Raw genomic sequence first — 22104 nt, 5'->3', positions numbered from 1 at the left:
GACTTGATTGGGGGAGGGGGAGGGAAAGGGGAGGTGGCGGTGGGGAAGAGACAGAAATCTTTAATAAATAAATAAATTTAAAAAAAAAAAAAAAAAGCCGGCTGTGGCCACAGGTGTCTGGAATCCCAGCACTGGCGAGTGGAGAGAAGGAGATCCCAAGAACTCTCTGGCCAGCTATCCTGGTTGAAACCAGATTTCAGTTCAGAAAAGCCACCGAAGTCAACAAGGCAGGGAGCAACAGGGGAACACACTGAAGTCTTGTTGGCCTCTGAATGCTTGTGCATAGGTGTGTTCACCTGCACACACATGTACGTACCACATACACAGAACACACACACACACACACTCACCCCTTACTCCTGGTCTACACATACTGTTTCACGTCACGGATCCATTGAGAAACCACTTCCACGCCTGAGAGAGGCAAGCTACATGTTAATAGGATTAAGCTGATGGCAGTGACCTTACCCACACGAATACATCTCTGCTGCCACAACCGTTATGGGCTCCACCATGTCTGTACACTGGCCTTCAGGATTGGTGAGAATGTTCTCCAGGCTCTGCATCTGAGCTGGACACAGCCTTGACTTTAAGCCCTGCTTCTCCTGAGCTGCAGAGCCATCGTTAGGAAAGCTGTCCGTAATACTGACCAGACGGAATTAGTAAAACGGTAAACTGAAAATCCCGGGGATGAAGGTGGGGGAACGCCAAACCTATGCTAGGATTCTCCAAGGATGTTTAGTGGATTTGAGCATCTGCGAATGTGGAGTGTTAGAAGGTTGTGGGTCTGGAGCCTTATTTATTATCTTGGGCTATCTGTAGCCCCCTCCGTAGTCGCTTACGCCTGCCTTTGTGATTGGCCTGGCACCCTTGCGACTCAAGTCCTTTTGGAATGAACTAACAGACCGCTACATTCCAGAAGCTGAAAATTCTATCTCTAACTCCTCTTTAGGTGTTTCTTTAGTGTGTATCTCCACGGAGGATGCTCAGGAATGGAGGAAGAGTAAAGTCCCAACAAGAAAAGTCCCATGCGGAGAGAGAGGAGAATGTACAACTTTCTTTCTGCTCTGCTTATTGGTACCAAGTTCTGATCCTGGGGCCTCCAGTCTTTTTTTAAGGTGGCATGAAGGTGCACTGTCAGTGCATAACTTATGAGCCCATCCCCATAAAAGCATTTTAATGATTGGGAACCTAACTTTTCTTAGGGTGACATTTTTGTGTGGGAGCCAGGCAAGTTTTGCTTGTTGTGCGTGCATGCACGGACGGCCACCAAATAAACAAAGCTAGCCCAAGTTGTGAGAGCTCAGAGTGACTCCAGATCATGGGACTGGATAGGTCAGGGTGATGACTGTGGGAAGGGCCCTTTCCCCTGGAGCCCGAGAGGGCCTGGGATTATTGCCTGGCAACTCCTAGAGATGAATTCAGGTTATTATATAACTTGTTTTCCAAACTTTCTTGTGTAGTGGGAAGATCGCAGCTGTTCAAGGTCCCTCTGGCATTCGAGGGCTTGATACCCACTGCGGCAGGGCCGGCTCGTCAGGTTGGCCGAACTTGTCGATCCTGTTGTCACAAAATATTTTCTTCTCTCTCCACTTCTGTTGTTTACTTAGCAGAAGGGGCTCCACCCTCCCAGCAAGTTTTGACACTCTCTGCTACACTGGACGGCTACTGTAGCTTAGCTTTCAATTACAATAAATCCTATCATAATCATTTTCTTGCAACAAATCCTCTTTAACACTTGAGAAGCTCGGCTCCCACGGACGTCACGTTATGCTGTCAAAACAACCTCCCCTACCCCCACCCCTGCAGATTTCTACTGCAGATGCAGTAGCCGTGGCAGGCACTTGAAAATAAGGCCAACACCAGAGCCCTGCCCACCTTTGCATTCAATGCTGGTAGCAAAGAAGAAAGTGGTAGTCCGAGCTATTCAAACATGCTTTGACCTATAAAGCAATGGCCTTAATTCTGTGATTTCTAAATCATAATATCATGTTAAAGTACTTTCTGTAGGAAGGTATTTTGTTCAGGGATGAGGACCAGAATTACTAAGTATTAAATATTGCCATTAGAAAGACTCGCGGAGAACAGAACACCACCAGAGGAAAAGCGCTCACTCTACTGCGCAGTTTCGTTTGTTGGCTCTCTGGCCTTGGAAGTTCCAGTCTTGCTAAGTCTTAAGCATGTTTCCGAATTCGAGGGAACAGGAGGTGCTTCCACCTCTCAAATCTTAATTCTTCTCGGCCAGTGTTTCCAGGTACTGCTCAGAAGTCCATTTTTTTCTTTCTAGGTCGTATTCCCATGGCCTGCGGCTGCTTTGGGATACAGTCTGGAGACTGCTTTCAGGGTCCAAATCAAGGAAGTTTGCTAGAGGAAATATTTCTTTTTGGTGTTAGTCTCGCTTATGTGTGCCTGTGTGCATGTGTGTGCACGTGCACTTGGGTGTATGCACACACATTAATGCATTCATGTACATGTGGAGACCAGAGGCTAATGTATGGTGTCTCACTCCCTCCTCTCTCTGTCTCTCTTTCTCTCTCTCTCTCTCTCTCTCTCTCTCTCTCTCTCTCTCTCTCTCTGTCTCTCTCTCTCTCTCTCTCTCTCTCTCTTTCTCTCTCTCTTTCTCTTTCTCTCTCTTTCTCTCTCTTTTTTTCTTTCTTTCTCTCTCTCTCTCTTTCTCTCTCTCTCTCTTTCTCTCTTTCTCTCTCTCTCTCTCTCTCTCTCTCTCTCTCTCTCTCTCTCTCTCTCTCTCTCTCTCTCTCTGTCTCTCTCTCTCTCTCTCTCTCTCTCTCTCTCTCTCTCTCTCTCTCTCTCTCTCTCTCTGTCTCTCTCCATAGAGCTTACTGCTAGACTGGTTGGCCAGTGAGCCCTGGAGATCCACTTTTCTCTATCCCTCATTCCCAAGTTCTGGGGTTACCGGTATTTGCCATGATGCCTAGATGTTTTATGTGGCTGTTGGAGTTCTGTATTCAGGAGCTCGTGCGTGCATGGCAAGCACGTCAGCTCCATTTGTTGGCTCTTTACAGTGGCACTCTGAGATCCACACTGGGCAAATGACAGTCCTTTGTGGAGGGCCTACATGGGGGACGCTTTATCCTCAGTTAATGAATTTGACACAGCATGTATCATAATATCATAAGAATGGACTTCCTTTAATTTTCCATTGAATTAATAAAACAAATTTCTCAATGACTTTGTGTGAATCATAGTTAAAAGATTTATTCTTTCTTTTTTTTTTAAAACATGAAATTCATAGGTGAGTGACTTTTTATTTTTAGACAGGGACTCATGTAGCTCAGCTGGTCTGCAACTTGCTGTGTAGGCAAAGATGACTTTGAATTTCTGACCCAAAGTCAGAGAGATTTTTGCCTCTGCCTCTCAAGTGCTGCTATTACCATCATAAACGCCCCTCTGCCTGGTTTATGAGATGATTCAAGACATTAACCCCGGGGCTTTGTGCGTGGTAGTCAAGCATTTTACCAACCAAGCCTTGTGTCCTGACTTAGTGGAATCCTAAGCATTCTGGCAATAAGCATAGACCACACTGAAACCTACTCATTTGAGGGCCAAGAGTAAGATCACTGGTGACTCTGGGCATCTAGCACAGCAGTCGGATCTCTTTCCTTAACCTGGGAAAGGTGGAGTTCTCTGCTTTCATAATGTAGCTTTGGTTGGCCCATCTTTCCTGCCAAAGGTAATGCGAGCTGGAATTGGTCACAGAGGCCCTGGCAGCTGGCTCAACCTGTTTATATAAAGATGGAACACAGCCACTGATTAAGAGAGCCACCTCCTCCTGGTTGATTTTGGAGTACAGCCCAGAATTTTCCATGGAGAGAGCTTTTAAAAGTTGGGTCAGCATCTCAATGAAGATAAGGACACACAAGAAAGCCCTTGTGGGCTTTTCTGTCTACAGAATCCCTACCGTTCAGCAAGGATCAGAGGAGATATGATTGACCAGTGAAATCTTTCTGTTAGTTTTATCTCCATGAATGGATCCCTCTTTCTGGAGTAGTCCTCACAGACAGTGGATTAAATAGGTTAGGTTGAGCCAGGCTTAGCAGTTAGCCACCTCTTAAGCTCTGAGACCCTTTAGTGTCAGGGTGGTTTCCATGGAGGAGAGCTTTTTAATGGCAAGGATAATGTCATAAACATGGACAGACTACTGCTTCTGGGTTTAAGTTGGGGAATAAGCTCTGAAGAAGAAAGGAGGGCTGGGCAGGAAGGTGGGGTAGGGGGTAAGGAAGAATGCCACACAGGGTCCGAGAAGAAACTCTGAAGCTACCACGATCCCATACATGCCACCACTTCAGCACTCATGGAGTATGTATGCTAGAAGGACAAACATCCTGTACATGCTTAGAAAAGGTGATCTCAGGGGTTTAGAGATGCCCAAGTCTCTGGACACTAAACTGGAGTTAGATCCCATAGTTGCATTTCCTTATCAAGCATACGCTGTTCCCTTAGGAAATTAATTGCCTGTGCACTCTGAGGCAAGGATGCATAGTAACACCAAACACTACTCGAACAGTCTTGAGTACTGAGGTGTGTAGAACTTACCGTGGTGACTGGATGGTGTTCCCACCTCAGTTTGCAACTTCCAGAAAAAAAAAAAAGAGTGCTTCACTTTTACAAAAGGCAAAATTCCCTTTGCATAAATGATTGTTATATAAATAAATCTTAATAAGAACTGCAGTCTCTTTCTTCCTTTTTCCCCCCCCACGAAGCACAAAGAGTTATTGTGTGATTTATGTGAAAAGGTTACATAACCGTACCCTGTTACTTTAAATAGTGTTTTTTATTTAAACTGCCAACTTCTTCATCACCAGCACAGGGGGGAAAAATGCGTATTTGCTAAGCACAAAGGTAATTTTCAAGGACTGTAATTAGCTCAGGATAACTCTGTCTTTTGTGATATCTTTGAGTGTGGCACCTGTGGTGTGTCACCTCCGTGAGAAGAAGGGGGGAAAGGAGGCATCACACAGGGACAATGTGGCTAAAGGGACACATCTCGCAGCTGTCATTTGCATCTCTTCCTTTTGACAAACATTATTTGCTTTATTCACCCCATCCGTGGTGCACAGATGACCTCTTACCCATATCTGAAGTGATCAACTTAAAAGCCTAACCAAATACACGATGAAATTATGGTTTAAAGAAGAAAACCAAATGTATGTAAAGACCAGAACGGTAAGTCCCTGTGTTTAAAAGTGAAGAATAGGACAGAATATCAGTAAGAGAAAGAAAAAAGAAAAAGGAAAAATGAGGGAAACATTTGAGAATGAATGCTAACTAATTTTGTTTATCCCAAAGAAATGGACTGCTAAGAAAAAAAATTGAACTCCTTGAAGAAATCTCCCTTCGGTGAAGGCCAGAGCGAAGACACACTGGGGTGGTTGTGATGCCACCAGCCATGTTCCTGTGATTCAGTAAAACGCTGTGGAGGAATTCCCAGGGCTGGATCAGAAATCCATCCCCACGACCCATAAGGAATATCTCCACTGAAAAATCTAGAAAATTTCTTTGGTAGGGAAGTAATAGGTTGTGAATGTGTAATTCCCCGGAAGCTAGAACAATCCAACAGCATGGGATCTGAGGGACTGTTTGTCTCTGACAAGTCAACCCCACTTTGGAAGCAGAAACCCCAGCATGCAGGGTTTCTTTTTCTCACCAGGCTGGACCACGACAACACAAACAACGAAGCAATATAAATCACCCGAAGTCAAGGAATTGCAGTGTAGCAATGTTTAGGGCTGGGCGTGTTCCCGGTGGAGCTGTGAGAACATTATCACCTGTTTAGTTACCAACCTGGTTGCCCAGGTGGCAACTTGGCAAAAAACCAGTCTGCACAACAACCACCTCCCCGCAATGGGCCGGGAACTGCATAGACACAGTCTTTCTCAGGCAGGACTGGCCCTTTTCAGTTCAAACATTGGGTTTTCCAATTTCAATAGGAATGAAAAGCAACTGTTACGAGACTAAAACCACATAAATACATCTACAGTTCAGCCACCAGGTACTCACTTCGGGCAAGGCTGCGCCGGGGTGGGGTGGGGCATTGATTTTTCAAGAGTGCCCTGCAATTGGCAGAGAGAAATGAGACAATAGCAGGCTGTTTCAGTGTTATGGGCAGCCAGGTCAATCAATACACTTTGCGGGTGGAATTCAGTCGCAAGTTTGATTGCCGTACCTTTAAAAGTAATACGGGACTATGGATCCTCTCCCGGGCGGAGTCTTCTGGTTTCTAGGATCTCAAGATCTTGTTGTTTGGAAGGTGTCACAGGCCCTGTTTAACAGATCAAATAAGAGAGGGGCAGAAGTTAATTTTCTAGCCAGGAAGGGAGAAGTCAATTAAAAACATACATTTTAAAAGTGATCAATTCCCTTTATAGGGCCCTCAAAGGAAGTGTTTGGAAATGTGTATTTAAACTAAGGAGTACATATCCAAGAGGAAAGAGAGGTTGACCGGTGAAAGGGGAACACCCCAAGTCAGCAGTCACGGTAGACGCCATAGTTGCAGACCCGGAGAAGCTCACAGCCACCAGCCTGACTCCAGCCCGGGATGGGCGACTCTCACTAAACAGGGAGGACTTTCTCAGAGACTGAAAGGCTATCTTAGACTTCCAGCAAGCGATGGTGACTAATGGAAGTTCCTCCATGTGCTCCACTTGAAGATCAGGCTAAAATTAACACCGCGGGTAGACAGAGGCTTGCCAAGATCACACTCACATCCATTACGCCGTGGAAGAAAGCCTTCTCTTGAAATCTAGAGGGAACATGCAACGACCAGAGTCCTTCCAGGGTCCCGCGTGCCTGCTTTGAGTTAAGCTGGGTCATTTGGAGAGAGGCCTCTTTATTTCTGTCCTTTCGACGGGCTACATTTAGATTTTAAACAATCAGCCTCTCTTTAAGTTTTCTTTTTAAAAAATCACCTGCTATAGAAATTCTAGTATTTTGTATTTTTAGAAGCTGGGGTTGGAGCAAGTACAAAAATGAAGCCTCCTGGCCCCGCCCTCCTTACAATTACTTTTTTTTTTTTTTTTTTTTTTTTTTTTTTTGCCTTTAGCAGGGCATGATAAAGTGAGCACTGAAAAGGTCGAGACATCGCGTGTTAACTCCTTAGGGTCAGGAGCACAAAATCCTAATCCGACGTAGGAGGCTAGCCCTGGTAGAGCAAGCGGTTTAGGAAGACAAGTGTTCCTCATTGCAAGCCCTCCTGAAGGCTCCACAAACTTCACAATTAGGCGCATTGATTTCTCCATCTGTTGCCGTTTAGTCGCAAGACTGCTACTTTCTGATTTGATTCTTTTGTTCCTCTCCCTGACATTTCTAAATCCAGCGCTCTGTGAACTGTTTAGTTTCTTTAGTATTTTTCTCCTTCAGAGAGAGGAAGTGTGTGTTCTGCAGGACAGAACCTCCTGTCTTCTCAACTGCACTAAAAAAAAAAAAAAAAATTCAGCCCAAAGCTCTCAGAATAAATCACCTACGAAAGAGGGGGAGGAGGGCTGGAAGGGAAAGAATGGAAAAACACGCTGAGCTGCATAAACATTTTAACTTTCAAATGAATGCAGGCGACCCCTGACTGTGGTTCAGCCTCTATTTGTGAACTGCACTGGGCACACACAAATAATACCTTCCTTTGAACTTCCCTCCACACTGAAGGGCAGGGTGGGGGGGGGGGCGACTTTTAAACCCCTCTCAGCTACAGTCTGAGAACTCCCTCTCCTCATCACACCTCATCCATTCATTTGTTCATTCATTCATTCATTCATTCATTCGTTTGTTCATTCGTTCTCCTTCCATCCATTTACCCACCCATCCATTTACTCACTCATGTAGCCGTAGCAAATACCTGTTAAGTGCCATTGAGCAGACAAAGCTAATAGAACCCAGAGGTGAGTTCTAGGTCGATCTAGAATAAAGTCCTGGGTGCTGAAAGTCTAGTTTTTAGAAGAAAAAGAAGTATTTAGACAAATAATTCCATGGACAAATGTAAGAGCACAGCTTTGGCAAAGGCAGCGAGGGAATAGTACCTGTACTATGAACACAGTCAAGAGATGAAACAACTCCAGCTTCAAGGTGGGTTTTCATGAGGAAGTTAGAAATGTGCAGGTTGAGCCAGGAGTTAGTTCACTCAAGAAGGAAATGGGGAAACTTCTGGGTTGAGGAGTATGTTTTAACTGTAGAGGTAAGACAGGCCCTGGGAATGCTAGAGTGAGGGCCAGTGTGGCTGGGGACAGGAGGTCAAGGGCCAGCTAGTAAACACTGTAGGGGGAAAGGGGCCAGACAAATGAGTGTAGAGGTCAAAGTAAGACTTCTTTCTCTTTAAATAAAAATATTGTATTTATTATTATTATTATTTATTGTTTATTACTTTCAGAAGAAACTCATGTCTGATACTGTAAATCTGGTCAAGAACTCACTGTTGGGAGTTCGTAGGCTCCAGCGGTGAGCCCATCACTATTATCCTACCAAATCCACACAGCATCACACTGCCCTCCAAGTTCACATCTTTACCCATGATAGAGAATAATTATCTCTGTAGTGCGCAGCCACAGATGGGGCATCTAAATTACACCCCCTCCGCAAGGCTCAGGGATCATTATAGACAAGGTGTGATTGTGATAGCCAGAGGTGGGGGCAGGGGTGGGGTGGGGTGTGGAAGGGGACTGGACTAAAGTATTATGTACAGTGGACTTACACAAAGGAAGTCTTGAAAAAAAAATACATTTGGATGGCAAACTGCTATTAAATTACTTGTTAAAATAGTCTTTTCAGTAGAAACAATATACTGCAGAATATAAGGCCCCATGGTCAGCCTCCCCAGATCTATGGTAGTCTGACATGGTGTTGGGATCACCTCATGAGAATGTTTGCCTATGTATCTGTGCTGGGATGGGGTTTTACAGTCAGGGGCTAAAGGGCAAGGGACCAGCAGAATGGAATTTTAGATCGGAGCAAGGACCAAGGAGAGGGATCAGCAGAGACAAGCGATAGAAAGAAACCTTGTCTGAGATGCCATGATGAAGGCGTGGTGGTAAGGAAAGGAGCAAGGTGGAGTAATTAAAGGGAGAGTGTATTCTCATTGGATGTTGTCTGCCAAATTTCTCTGCTCCGGGAGGAGTTGGAAGGAGAACAGGGAGGAGCAGGAGTGATGGAAATACAGCACTCATATTGGAAATTCTCAAAAGAAATCATACCGGACAAAAAAGGGGAAACCATTCCCATGATCTCTACCCTCTTCCACACAGCTACCCCGCACTACACAAAATTCTTAGATGTCCTCTTAGCTCTTTAAGAGAAAGACAGGCTTGTTCTAATGCAGGTCTTGTGTAGGCAACCACAGCTGCTAGGGTGGCCCTGTGGGGTCCAGTCAATTTTAAAGTGTCCCCCCCTCCAATTCCCTGCCTTCTTACCTTGTGGCTAAGAGGGAGCCACAAACAGTGCTTCTTAGTTGACTGTGCAAGACCTTGTGATAGGGTAGGAAAGACAGGTAAATCTGTTTGTTAATGGGTTCTACAGCTGGCAGGGCTGCTAAGCCCACAGAACTTTCTTCAATGGTGGGTAAGGTCTCTGCCCAATGCAGTACCCTCTAGCACTTAAAATGTGGCATTGAACCAAAAGCCGATTTTTTTTTGTTATTTTAATGAATTAAAAATAGCCACAGGTCTTTGAATTGGAAGTTCCAGTGGGGTGGGGAGAGGCAGGAGGAGACAGGCTTAATGGGATACAAAGGAGATAAACAGATAGGGCCTGCTAAAAATAATCCAACAGAGCAGAAGGGAGGATATTGGGAAAAGGGAAGGGAATGAACCAGAGGGGACTGGGGTCTCAGCAGGATAGCAGTGGGGGAGGTGAAAGATTAGTACAAAGTATAATAATAGCATAATATATATATAATATGTATATATATATGAAAATACAATGATGCTAACTTTAAAAACTAATAAATTTTTCATTGCAAAAGCTGAAGGGCAAAACCAAAATAAAACCAACGAGTGACATTTTTTGGAGCTAAGGAAAAAGCAGTTAGATTCCAGATTAATGTCATTTTAACATGAGCAAAATGTGGGATACGTGACATTTATATAGTCTTCTAGGGAAATAAGTTTAAATGTGCTAACAAAGCTAAAAGTCACCCAACGAGGATGACTGGTCATTTTGTAGCTTTTCTCAAACCTTGTCTACGCCTTCTCTTCTAGAAGGACCCCGTGGACATTTCCAATACCGAGTTCACAAGCTCCGTGCGTTCCTTGAAAGCGGCAAGCCAGCCTGACTCTCTCCACAAGCTGGCGATCATTATTTTATTGAGCTTCCCAATGGGAAGAAAGCTGAGCTTTTAAGGAAAATGGATCTTGCAATGGTTTAAAGTTCCATGAAGGAAATGCAATATAAAATTCTGTGTTCCAACAAGATGAACATTACCCATTTTTGAAAGAAATCAGTTCAGGGCAAGTTTCTGGAACATCTTGTATCAGATAGAGTTGTTTGGAGGTTCGGTGCTGTGTTTCTGGTAGCAATGGGGTCTAAAGATATCATCACACCTAACTTGTAGAGAAGGGATTAAGGGGGAAAAGGGAGTGGTGGTGGAAATGTTTCCTCATAGTCTGGAAAGAACATTTCTGGGAGAAAACTTTGTTGGGTTGGCAAAAGTTAGTGATGGTTTCAGAGAGGTGATGTAGGAGAATCCCGAGTTCCCTGGTGATAAAAAAAAGAATGCAAAAAAGTCTTCCCCTACTAGTGACAGTTAACATCAAATAGACCCTCTAAGACACTTATAATTTACCCCTGTATTTCAGACCCTTCATTATTAACATTCAGTAAATGGTATTCACTTCTGTCTGCTTTACAGGGGAAACAGATAAGGCATCAAGTGTAAAACTCTTGGATAACTCCAGTAAGTACGAAAACATAAGCAATTTTATTTAGTATTTAGGGGCGAGTGATCTTGTCGAAGGGTGCAGAGGGATTGCAAGTGTTAAACTGTAACTGGCTCTCCCTCTGGCTAGCGGAAGGGCCGTGGCAGCGAGAGAAGGTGACGAATTGCTATGTCCAGGGTCTAACTTTGCTCCATAGCTGGACTGAGGAGAGCTGCGTAGGTTGTGAAGAGAAAAGCTAGAATGTTCTCACTGACTGAAGCTAAATGTTTTTCTGTCCAGTGTAGTGGAAATTGGGAACACGTAAATATTTTCATCACAGAGTGTCTTCCAATGCTGGCATCCCATTGGATGCAGTCTTTTGTAGAAGCTCTTGTATGTTCACAGTGGGATTCTTGACTACAAACTCTCAAAGAACATCTGAACCAACACACATGAAGTCCCAGACAGAGGAGCTACTGGCATTCTATTTCTTCTTCTTCTTCTTCTTCTTCTTCTTCTTCTTCTTCTTCTTCTTCTTCTTCTTCTTCTTCTTCTTCTTCTTCTTCTTCTTCTTCTCCTCCTCCTCCTCCTCCTCCTCCTCCTCCTCCTCCTCCTCCTCCTCCTCCTCCTCCTCCTCCTCCTTCTTCTTCTTCTTCTTCTTCTTCTTCTTCTTCTTCTTCAACAGGTTTCTCTGTATAGCAGTCCTAGCTGTCCTGGAACTTATTTTGTAGACCAGGCTGGCCTGGAACTCACAGAGATCCTCCTGCCTCTGCCTCCCAAGTGCTGGGATTAAAGGTGTATGCCACCATTGCCTGGCTTTTATGTTATTTTGGTGAAACAGCAAGGATTAGAAAGAGTTTCAGGAAGTCCTTGTTGATGCATTTGTCTAAAGTAAAATTCCACCAGGTGGATTCTAATATCTTGTTGACTCTAATATGGCTTTAGTTATGCTCTTTGTGGCTTTGGCTGCTCCAGTGACCCCTCTTTCCTGGAAGGTTGTCTTCAAATGCTTCTTTATCATTATCATATTTGTATCATCTTAACTCTAGCCCAGTCTGCTGGATTAGATGTCGTCATCTAGGTTTTGATCCAAATGCACAGGTCCTTTTAAGTGTTCTGGAATTGAAATACTGCTTTTATTTATTTTATTTTATTTTGGTTAGGGCTACATACAAAAAGATTTTTTTTCCCTCACAAGTTTTTAGATTCTGGTCTCAAACTTTCATATATTGAAAGCTTGCCTTTCAAGTTTCCATAGGGAGGGAGGTGTTTCTAAAAGGCCCAGGGAAGAAAGTGGAGTTTGGCCAGCAGTGTGGCTGGGCCACGGGCCTCTGTGGGACCAAAGTCCAAAGCAACAGGCAAGCACTCCTTGCAAGCTTCCATCCCCCTTCGCTTTCCTTTGTAGAGTCATTAGAAGGCTTTATGATTTTTTTTCTTTTCTTTTTTACTATTTCAGCAACTCCTTCTACAGGGACGTGTTCTCCTCATGCACAGAAGCCCTGTTCAAACATTACCAAGAAGACTGATAAGAAGAAAAAGCATGCACTGGTGAGTTCTCAGAAAGAAAGCATTAGATTTAACTATGGGGCAATACTGCCCTGATTACTCAGCCCAGCTGACGGCAGCGTTGCCAGGCAGCACTCGCTCTGCCAAGAATGGCGGTAGAAGGAGGCAACCATGTGGTTTGTATTACCGATTTTTTTTCCCTGAAGTTTTTCAAGGTCCAGAATAGAGAACGTCATCCACAATGATAATTCAGTTAGGAATGACTACATTTTCAAGGCTGTCTTCAGCAGCCGCTGATTTGCTGTGGATTCTAATATCCGTGTTCACATTTTTACAACGCAGCCGAGATAAAGTACAGCGTCTGTCAAGATCCCACTGTATGCAAATAGCCGACTTTCTGGCCAAATTCTGCTTTTTGAAAAAAAGAAAGAAAAGATTAAAACAACAACAACAACAACAACAATTCCCTGGCATTTTCTAAGCTTCTGCTTACAACCTTTAAGAAGGCAGCTCAGGAAATAGAAACCGAAGCCAGACTCAGTGCAGCTCTCTTCTGTTTATTTCTTCCACCCGCTTTAGAGTGGGAGTTGACGGAACAAAATAAAGTCACAATTTGCCACCAACCAATCAATCTGTATAAAAAAAAAACAACATAAAATTCAAATGTTTTCATTGGTCTTTTATCATCTGAATTTTTTCACTTACAAGAAGGTCGACAAATCTAAAATTATTCACACTTTGGAATTCTCTTGGGTCTTCTTGGAAATACTATTCTCAGAAAGTCTGGAATACTAAATCGCAACAAATGATTCAATTCTTAAGCAAATTTGCACAGTCATATGGTTTCTGAATCTGTGTTGAGTTTAGTAAAAGTCCTTGTGAATTACACCCCTTCTTCACAGAAACACACCCACCTCGGACTCTGTCCAGGGCACCATCCTTCCCACTGTGTGCCGTCCTTCCCATGGTGCGCCATCTTTCCCACGGTGCGCTGTTCTTCCCACGGTGCGCTCTCCTTCCATAGTGCACCAGCCTTCCTACGGTGCTGAGCTCAGGTTCAGTTCTAAAAGAGCGTTTTAAGAAGTTATTTTCTTTAAAACAGCTGTAGCAGGGTTCAGATGTTCTCGTCTTTTCTGATATTGAGGCTTCTGGGCAATCTACTAAGACAACTCCTGGAAGCAAGGTCTTTCTCTCAGGGGCTGTAAAGCAGCAGGAATCCGGAAAAAAATTGCATAGCTGTGGCAGTCATACATTTCTGCCAAGACTTTCACACAAAGAAGAAGAAAAGCAAAAACAAAAACAAAAAACAAACCTCCACTTGTCAGTCACGACGCCTTGGTCTAAGCAAAATGCAGGCCTGTTTAGAGGGAGACTCTCAAGAATAGTCATTTAGACTCCAAAATTATTCTTCGGAAGACACTAACTTAGTTTTGTCAAAACATAACCTTTGTTCTGAAAACAATGTCGGGACTTGGAAAGTCCAATTAAAGAAAGCGGCACCTGTGGGGTAGGTGGCATCCTCTCTGTATTTATTCTACATGGCATCTGTTTGTCTGTCTATCCGTTCCTCCAACTTTTTCATTGAGGCATTCAGCAAGGACTACTGAATTCTTACGGCGTTCTAGGCATCATCCTGGATTGTGAAAACAGAAAAGATTAAAAACAAAAAAACAAAACAAAACAAAGCAAAGCAAAACAAAACAAAACAAAACAAAAACCGCCGCTATAGTCACAAGTCCAGTGTCCTAGACAGGAGACGAAACGGTCCTAAAAGAGGCAATCCACTTGAATAAGCTGTCGCAGTCAAGAGAAACAGCCACTGAAATGGCAGGGCAGAGAGAACGTGCAAGAGATTGAACGCAAGAGGATTAGGTCCAGGATCCTACGAGGAGCTCACCAGAAGACAGTTTTTCTTTCCAGAAGCCTCTTAAATTTCGTGGAAGATTTACTGTCTGTGTTCAGTTTACTTTTTCTCTTGAGATGTGTATGGTTAGTGGTGCTAGCTTAAGGAATTGTCCACCACAGGGCTATACAATTAAGGTGCTCTGCCATCATTTCATGATGGGAATAGCCATCCTAAAACAGGGATTACCTATGTCAGGTGGCATTTCTTGCTGGGGGTGGGGTGGGGTGGGGGGTGGGGGTGGGACCTTCTGCTCCTTCAGCCAATAGTCGCTGAAGTACGAGCCTATTGTGTTGCGGGAGCGCCTTCCACTCCTTCAGCCAATAGCTGCTGAAATACCAGCCTACGGGGCGTGGTCTATTTATCTTTAAAAAACAGCGGCAAGCTTCAGCCAGCTGTCTTGGTTCCAGTGCTTGGTTCCTGCTCCTGCTCTGGCGACCAGGAGAGCAGGCTGAGGCTTTAAAGATAAATAGACCACACCCCAGTGGGCTGGTATTTCAGCGACTATTGTCTGAAGGAGTGGAAGGTCCTCCCACAGCATTTCTTTTCAGAAGATTTTGAAAATTTATGCTTTGTCACACCTTATATTTGACATATTTCAAACTGCTCCCCATGGCTGTATGGATTCACTGTAGTTGACCATGACTCACTGAGAAACTAGCTAAAGACATCCATGAGGTGTTTACGTGTGTAGGCAGAGTTTTCCCTCAGGACCTCAGTCAGCTCCGTTCAGACAGCCACTTCCCAAATAATCACACAGAGACATATTATTAATTATTAACGCTTGGCCTATAGCGCAGGCTTATTACTAATTAGTTCTTACACCCTAAGTGAAACCATTTCTATTAATCTATGTGCTTCGCAGAGGCTCATGGCTTTTACCTCTCCTACATGTCCTGTTTCTCTCTGACTCCACCCGCCTTCTTCTCAGCCCTCTCTCTGCCCTGAAAATCCTGCCTAGCCATCATAAAAAAAAAAGCCAGTCAGCTTTTTATGAACAATGGGAACGATGCATATCTACACTGGACAAAGATTGTTCCACAGGATGCATGCTTCAAGATCAGAGTTGACGTCTTCAAGTCTTCAAGGAATCACCTCAGGTACACATTACAGGAAGTGGTTTTATTCTGTAAGTTAGGTTTTGATATTTCTGGTGCCATTAGTTATATGAAGGTTGTGCTGGTTACCTTTAACTTGACACAACCCATAGTAACCTAGGAAGAGAGGTTTTTTTTTAATCTTTATTTAATTTTTTTATTATGTGCATGTGTCTTTGTGTGGGTGTGTACACCCACGTGCCAGTGTGGGCAGAGGCCAGAGGCATTGGCTCCCAGGGAGCTTGAGATAGAGGTCATTATGAATTTCCTGAACTGGGCACTGAGGATCAAAATTCTGGTCTTCTGCTAGAGTGGTAAGCACTTGTAACCTCTGAGCCACCTAATTCCTGGGAAGAGAATCTTCCCCCAAGAGGAATTATCTAAGTAAGGTAGGCCTGTGGGCATGTCTACAGGGAATTGTTTTGATTGCTAATTGATTGTTAATTGGGGAAGCCCAACCCAATGTGGGTGGCACTATTTCATGGGTGGGGCCCAGAACCACCCAAGAGTGAAGGAAGCCAGGTAAGCAGGAGCAAGCAAGCAAAGATCCGCACTTTATTTTCTCTCTGCTCTTGTCTGTGGATGCGATGCTTTAAGTTCCTGACTTGAATGCCCTACAAGAACGGAGTGTACCTTGAAGTTGTAAGTGGAATAAGACCTTTTACTTCTTAATGTTCTTTTCTGTCTGGGTGTAAAGTAAAGTTAGGAGAAATGGTGACAACCCAGAGCTGCTTTCTGTTTTCCCGGAGTTAAGTAAATAAGACTGCACCCAACATTTTCTCATGGCTTTTTAAAGAGAAATCTGATGGTTTCACAGCAGATCTTCTGAGGCTCTTAGAGCTCCAACAGAATGTGTCAAGAAGATGTAGCTAGGTATCTTATCCATTAGATCCAGGAGTTTGGGTCCAGTCATGCACATTCTAGAACTATAGGACTAGGTGATGATAAGGTTAAACATATGTCAGATAGATCCATGTTCCCTTGATGCACTAGTTTGAAGTGGTTGCATCTGTCCATATAACAGAATAAGTTGTCACTAAGTGCACAGGCAGATCTCTGTGAGTTCAAGGCCAGCCTGATCTACAAAGTGAGTTCCAGAACATCTAGGACTATTACACAGAGTAACTTGTCTAGAAAATTCAATAACAAACAAACCACAAAAACAAGGAAGAAAGAAGGAAAGAAAGAAAGAAAATTCTCATAATTTTAAAAAGCTTTCATCACACAATCCATCAAATAGCAATTAATTTGGGGGAATAGTCTGCTGACCTTTCCCCATCACTAACTGCAAGTCAAAAACTCTCAATCTATTTTCTAAGTTATTCAGTCACCGAGATGCCACTGGTATTTCTATTAATGGTACTAAAGCCATTAAGGGGCTTTAGAGTTTACTAAACCAAAAGGTTGAATGCCTTTAACACGCATAATCCAAAAAAAAGAAAAAAAAAGCAAATCAAGTCTTTAAATCTGCCACTTATGTTAAAATTTTCATTGAATGTAGTTGGATATTGGTCACAACCAGTTTGACTTTAAGTTCTCAGGAAACACTTGGTGGCTTGATGCTGAACCCGGAACTGCCAAGAGAGGGTAATTATTTCCTCAGAAGTATAAGCAACTATTTATGAGCCATGTGTGTTCCTAATGACATGTTTCCATCAATGTTCGCCTTGGCTACTTTGTTCAGAAGTCATTGATCATTATTTACTGATTTGACTTAATTATTCCTTTCAAGTTGAAAATAATGGATTAACTGGGTTTGTTTATTAAGTGTAGAGACAAGCCCTACTTGTGATGGTTTCACTTACTAGTTCTTAGTCTTATAACAGTGCAAATGTCATATGCACTCGGTAGAACTCATACTCCACGTTTTGCATTTTGATCTCTTCTTGAGCTAACAGGATTGGGTATGCCCTTTTCGTGATGCTGGGCAGCGGCACTAAGTAACACCTCTCAGCTAGCCACACAATCACTACAGGAAGCCACAGATAGTCTACTCCATGGGAAATAGCGAAGGATGGTGTTTGATGAGTTTGGTGATTTGAATGTATTTTGGACTTATGATTTCAATTTATGATGTGTTTCTCAAGACGCAGCTTACTGTAAGATGATGAGCATCTCTGTATTCTCTGATTCAGTTCCAAACATTAGTCCACCATGGGTATGGAGTGTTTGACTATGGATAGTTGCCCGTAGTCAACTGGACAGGATTGCCAGTTTCCCGTGCTTGATGAGGGGAAGAGCCTCCCTGTACTTTGTGGAAGCAGTAAGAAGTCCGTGGAGAAGCCCGTGAGGCCTAGAATCTCTGTGGAATAGCCCTTTCTTCTTCACTCATAATTTCTCTTTCTCCTCCAGTTTTCTGGAAGCCTGAAGAGTGCCTCGGCTCTTCTGGCATTTGCTATTCGTGGGCTCATCATCTTATTTTCTCAGGCCTCTTTTCTCAATGACAGACATTGGTTCTTTTTCCTTAGGTCATGATTCTCAGAGAAGCGTTGCTAGACGATATCCACCTTTGCCACGGATACCCATGACTTCGTCTCACTGGAAGTTGAATCCATTTCCTTTTTCCTCAATCAAAACCTTAGATTAGGAGCTTCTGGAACGTGGTCCAAAGCAGCCCTGCTCTCTTTTTCCTTGCCTTCACCTCCCAGTCCCTTCCCTTAGCTGATCCCACAGTTCCACACCTTTTACTTGGAGTTTCCTTCTTCTCAGAGTTTGCCCATTGCTTGCTCATTGCCTCTGCCTCGACTTACTTCATTTCCACTGAGCACTGTGGGACTTGCTGCTGATCATAAGGACATTGGTGTGACTTCCTATTTGATGCTTTGCTGCTAGTCATTAATGAGGTCAAGGTTTTGGAAACTTTTATGGTGAGGCAGGGAGAGATAGGGAGGCCTCTTCCTTGTTGTTTTCTTCATAATCATAAATTTAGCCCTGCAACTCAGCTAGTCTTGGAGAATGAGGAGAACATGTACCAAGAAAACTTCAGGGAGAGGACATCGATTATGGGATATTGTGAGTGTTCAGGGAAGGAAGATCTTCTTGGGTTAGAAGGTATGGTCTGGACGAGAAGTTAAGAAGAACGCAACTCAGAGGTATCAGAACTGTTCATATCTGGAGTGGTGATCTTCTTGCTGGTCTTGCTGTTTCTGAGCTGGGTGCTCTCCATGATGTCCATGGTGTTCATGCTATCTTCTATTTTCCCAAAGACTGCACGTTTGGCATCCACTCAGTCTTGGCAGTGAGATAAAACCTGGGGAAACATCTGTATTTGGTCCAATATTTGCCAAGGCCAAGATATCAGTACTGTATGCTTCAGGATGATGACATTCTCATCTTTAAATTTCTCCCTGTATGATGGACTTGCCCTTAGTGCCACTGTGGCAATGGGAGGTCACCACCCGGACACGCGAATCCCAGAACAAGCCTGCGAAGGGAGGAGCCATTACAAGCAAGTCCTTTCTCTTTGGTGCTCAGGGCACAAAAGTTCTCTGTTGTCTCTGGAACTCTGTGTGCATCTTGAAGGAGGGCTTGCCATCAGCCATATTGTGGGAGAATATGGCAGAAAAGACCATGGCTGACGGCAGGAGCATGGGGACAGCTCTGTCTGCAAAGCCAGGAAGACCCCTTCTGAACAACAGGGCACAGGCAGAGGGGCTGTGGCAATATAGACGAATTTGACAATTGGTTTTTACACTATTTGCACAGGTTCCTGTTCCTCGTTGAGGGCGCCATCTCTCCTGTTCTCTAGGGCTTGTGTGCACCTTGTGCCCATCCATTTCATTTTTTCAATAGTTTCGTCATTGTCAACTGCACGATGACGACTGTAGGTACCAGGGAAAAGTCAATGAGGTTGCTATGAAAATGGGTGTGGTACTTAAGAGACACTGTAGCGATGCGGTGTGGGATGCTGGAAATGGGAAGGAGGAGTCTGGTGAGGGTGGAGAATGGAAGGTCCAAGGCAAACTTAGAAGGGGAAATAGTCTGGAGATCAGTTGGATATTGAAACTAAAGGAAGAATATTAGAAATCCCCTGATTTCTGGTATGTACGTATGAGTGATGGATCATTCAGTGGCTTATAGAATACAATCAGAACATCACTTTCCGTCCATGGGTGGTAGCTGGGTGATCATGTGTTCTGTTTGATACATAATAAGTTTAAAGTGCCTTTGAAATAGCCGAGCATAAGTAGCAAATAATTCCTTGGTTATGAAACTTGAAACTAAAAAGAGAGTTTTGAGCTGGAAATGTAAGTTATGAATTATGTATACGCAGAGAAGAAGCAAATCTTTGGGTTTGATGAGATTTCCTGGAGAAAGAATGCCACAGAGAGGAAAAGGGGTTGGATTTTGTCCAATTCATATTCACTCTCTTCTTCAGCATTGTTATTTCCTAAAAACTTTTGCACATTCTTTAAGATTTATTTGATTTTATGATCCCCAGTGTTTTGCCTGCATGCATGTCTGTGAAGCACGTGCAAACCTGGTGCCCTTAGAATTCAGAAGAGGGCATTAAATCCTCTAGAACTGGAGTTGGGGATATTTGTGAGCCACATTGTGGGTGCCGGGAATTGAGCCTAGGTTCTCTGTAAGTGCTCCTAACCACAGAGCCATCTCTCCAGTCCCCCAATATTATTATTTCGGATGAGTGACATTTCCATGTTCCATTTGTGCTGGGTTTGGCATGTGACTGATTTTGGCCAGTGAAGTGTTGGATGTCACGGGAGTGTGAGCTTGAGATGAGCTTCCACTTTAACTGTCATTCCTTTAACTATGAAACTCTCTCGATTCTGACAGCTGCTGATTCATGGAGAAATCACCGAATTTGACTCAGTTCCAAGTTTGGGCTCAAGACCAAAGAAGCCTCAACTCCATAAGCCATGACTTATCCACAGATACCCCAGTATGAAGGAAATGCTAGCTTTTGTATGTTACTAAAATCTCAAGAGCTACTGTTGTGTGGTTTTAATTGCTGTCCGATAGGAGGACCTGGAATCTAGCAGCAATGAAAGTTATGTAAGTTCTCATTGAACTATATACATATTAAGATCAATCTGGCCCTTAATTGTGTTTGCTAAACCCAGCATAAAGTCTTGGCCAAATACTTTACATATTTACATACTGTTCATATGTATGTATGAACAACGTTGTATTCGGGTATGATTGTTTATCATGGGTGTCTAGAAGCCACATATATAGGCTTACAATGGCAGCATGAGAAGAGGCTTACACAAACCTGGATGTAGTATTTCCCAACATCAATCAATGCAGCCCCTCCTTCTCCCCGAGTATATTTTCATTGCATGTTGTAAAGAAATGCTTAAGGAAATTGATGCTCTATTGAAATCCCGCGTGAGAATTTTAGAGCATGTTTTATCGTTGTTGTTAAAGCACATTTCGAGTGAACACATTTTCAAGTTTAAAAAAGAGGTTATTACAGGCCATAGGAATGCCTGTGAATAGCATGGCAGGGGCATGAAGACAGTCCAAGTGGCTCTTTTGGCTACTAACATTTTCATAAGAGGCCTGATTAGTTATGAGGCAATTGTGAGACTTGATGAGTTACATTCCAAGAAAGAAAAATAGTTTCTCTCATTTAGCAGCTGTGGAATCTTGTGGTAATTGCTGGAACATTCCTTTTCAGTAAACGTAAAGCTTTCTTCTCTCTGTCGCAGTAAAATGCTTAATCTGAAATGCATATTTTAACTTTGTCTTGTTTACAACGTTCTTCTTCCCTGTAACCCTAAATTACAGTTCAGAAACTGGATTTACAGGTTTTTGCCCCTAACAAGATAGAAAAAAAAAAACAAAAAACAAAAACCAACACTGACCATAGCTGACTGTCAGCTTTTTTGATTATTATTTAAGATGTGCAGTTTGCTCTAAAGGTACTGTCTTAATTTGTGTAGCCATTTAAACTTTGTGTCTCTGCGCGCATGCACCTAAGGACGGTCGCCCGGCGTTTACAAGGGGCAGGCTAAATTACACCTCGTGTTGTTTGACCACAGTGTGAAATTCTGAAGCATAAACATGAGGAGAAAGAAGAGCAGCTTGAGAAATTCAGAAGCGACAAGGCTCCTCTCTCCCAGGACCTTTCTAATCGCTGCCCACAGCTGTCCCTCAGAAGCTCTCCCAGGGATCACTAGAACAAGACTGGCTCCCACCCCCACCCCCCACCCCCTACCCCCACACCCCTGCCTGAAAGTAAAGGGCACAGTCAGTTCTGAGAATGAAATTGCCAAAATAACAAAACTTACTGGAGTGGATAATTTCTCGCCGAAACCGACAGTCACTACAAACAGAAATCTGCCTTCCTTATCCTTTGTCCCACTCGGTGCTGGGGAAAACAACTCTCCCCTCAGGAGAACCCTTCACCTTTTGGCCGAGGAGGAACACAAATAACATTGCCATCTTGGAATATTTTGCTAGCCCCACCCTTCTGTCTTTATCACCCAGCTCTGTGCACACAAATGCATATCTTTTCGTCTCTTCATTTTGTTCAGGGTGCAAAAACAAGTACTTGTTTGTCTGAAAATACCACGCGGTGGACACGGTTTAAGAACAAATAAACAGTACCGCCTTTAAACATTTCCCCTTCACCTCAATGTGCCTTTCTAAATGCCTCCAGACCTCCCAATAGCAGAAGAGTCACAAGCAATGGAGGAGGAGGGAGGGAAAGAAGAAAGGAGCGGGGAGAGTGACAGAGAGAACGGGTCATAGCACTATCTCAGTTTTAATTTAAGGAAAA

General features: G+C 43.5%; 2 long non-coding RNA genes across 3 annotated transcripts in view; one reads left to right on the top strand and one right to left on the bottom strand.

Moving 5' to 3' along the window:
- LOC126511935 (uncharacterized) overlaps nucleotides 1-20698 on the top strand; it is a 22625-nt gene extending 1927 nt beyond the window's left edge. Inside the window, exons 2-3 of the long non-coding RNA XR_007594828.1 lie at nucleotides 12310-12401; nucleotides 20154-20698. This is a non-coding gene — a long non-coding RNA (uncharacterized lncRNA). The remainder of the gene's footprint in view (nucleotides 1-12309; nucleotides 12402-20153) is intronic.
- LOC126511934 (uncharacterized) lies at nucleotides 11532-21824 on the bottom strand. Of its 2 annotated transcripts, none has more exons than XR_007594827.1 (4): nucleotides 21614-21824; nucleotides 13274-13992; nucleotides 12856-12991; nucleotides 11532-12767 (listed from the first exon to the last, which is right to left on the bottom strand). It is a non-coding gene; the product is annotated as an uncharacterized lncRNA (long non-coding RNA). The 2 variants fall into 2 exon arrangements; XR_007594826.1 differs by having other exon boundaries at nucleotides 13274-13422.
- Between the last annotated feature and the right edge of the window lie 280 nt (nucleotides 21825-22104).

The sequence above is a fragment of the Alexandromys fortis genome, unplaced genomic scaffold (genome assembly GCF_014885135.2).
Source record: "Alexandromys fortis isolate MF-2015 unplaced genomic scaffold, M_Fortis_MF-2015_v1.1 scaffold_107, whole genome shotgun sequence".
In the NCBI taxonomy this organism is placed as follows: domain Eukaryota; kingdom Metazoa; phylum Chordata; class Mammalia; order Rodentia; family Cricetidae; genus Alexandromys; species Alexandromys fortis.
The sequence above is the reverse complement of the archived record's forward strand: the minus strand, read 5'-3'. Positions and strand labels throughout refer to the sequence as shown.